Genomic DNA, 1,670 nt, shown 5'->3' on the forward strand with positions numbered 1-1,670 from the left:
ATGATTCTGAAAATTCAGTTTAACAAAATGCATTATTACAAAAAAGGTACTTAAATGGGACCATTAACTAAAATATTAGGCTGAGCAGATAACATAACCACTGCTTCTGTATAAAGAATCATTCTGGCATCAGGACAGCTGGAGATAATTTATAAACCATTCAAATTAAAGAATCCATTTTAGCTATTGAAGATGTATATTGATATCTGAGTTGTATAGGTATCTATCATATACATGATACTGATACTGTTGCATTTACTTTGGTTTAGAAGTGGAAACTTGCTAGGATTAACTGACAAAAAGAATTTATTTGAAAAAAAACAAGCTACCCTTTACACAAGATGTAAGGATCTGGGGAATGGGCTTCTTTTAGCTTAAACGTGTCGTGAATTAAATGTTTGGCCTGACCCAAAGCAGTGTCCCTGTCCTCTCCTCTCTTCTTTTGGAGAGACTATAAAAAGGACGAAAGTGTGTCACATACCTAAAAACAGCAGCCTTCAGCTTTGAGGAAAGTGTGTGATGATTTAGAAACATTCGGAAGAATATATATATTAATGCTATTTTTGGCTTTACATGTTAGTTACATCATAGACATAAAGCTCTAGGAAAAAAAATATTAGACCACTTGAAAATAATCAGTGTCTCTGATTTAGCTGTTTCTAGGTATATCTTTAAGTAATTACAGTGTACAGAAAGGTGTAAATTCTGCCTGGCATCTCTGCCTGCCGCACCTCCTCCAGTGCACTTGCGGTCAGCTGCAGGGTCGTCAGCTGGTGCCACCGTTCATAGATGTTTCGCCCCCAGACCAGTACACCTCGCGGTGGGGGGGCAGTGGCTCTTATAGGGACGTCTCCCTGCCACCCCCTGCAGCTGACCTCATTGGGGTGTTGAACCCCAATTTGAATCCTTTCTCCGTAGCCAGAGCCAATAGCTTGCTTTTTCCGCCTCTTCTGCCAACTCCTTGACTGCTTTCTTCAGCCTTGTCCCGGTCATCCCAGTGTCACGAAGCAGCTGCATTGTTGATTTCCCCACAAAGCCCCTACAACCAACTTCCACCGGGTGGATGGACGTGGTCCAGCCGCCTTCTCTGCACTCTGCTGCCAGGTCAGAGTACTTGAGCCGCTTATGCTCATATGCTGCCAACATTCCCTCCTCCCATGGCACTGTAAGCTCGATGATGAGAACTGGATAACTTTATGACACTCCTGGTGCCAGAATTCAAGCAGTTCAGCTTGGTCTGATGGCTTGTGATCATCCATCTTGCTCTTGATTATATTCCAGAGGCTTTGATTTGGTAAAATCAAAGAAACTCATAATTTTGAAGTGGTCTCTTATTTTTTTATGTATATAATTAGAGCTGTATATACCTGTATGCATGAGAAGTAAAACATGCATAAATTTGATATATGGCCAGTTTTTTAAACTAACCACAACTATATGTTAGTTACATTGACCTCCGGCTCCACCTTTTCCTGACTTTGTCCTTTGGGTGACCAGACAGCTGAAGCAGGTTACAGAATCAGGGTGAGGTGGGTCACTCTGTCTCCGCCTCTTTTTTTTTTTTACTCTGATCCACCAATCAACGCTTTAAAACCTCCAGCTTGCTCTGTACACGTCACTGATATGGTATTTTTATTATCTCTGATCTTCGCCCAGCCAGATCTTCCACT

At 41.7% G+C, this 1,670-nt stretch overlaps 1 protein-coding gene across 1 annotated transcript in view; it reads left to right on the top strand.

The window, feature by feature from the left end:
• The window catches only part of slc16a13 (solute carrier family 16 member 13), a 252,457-nt gene that overhangs the window by 239,861 nt on the left and 10,926 nt on the right, over positions 1-1,670 (top strand). The gene's annotated exons all lie outside the window — the stretch shown is intronic.

The sequence above is a fragment of the Astyanax mexicanus genome, chromosome 8, assembly GCF_023375975.1.
Source record: "Astyanax mexicanus isolate ESR-SI-001 chromosome 8, AstMex3_surface, whole genome shotgun sequence".
Lineage (NCBI taxonomy): Eukaryota > Metazoa > Chordata > Actinopteri > Characiformes > Acestrorhamphidae > Astyanax > Astyanax mexicanus.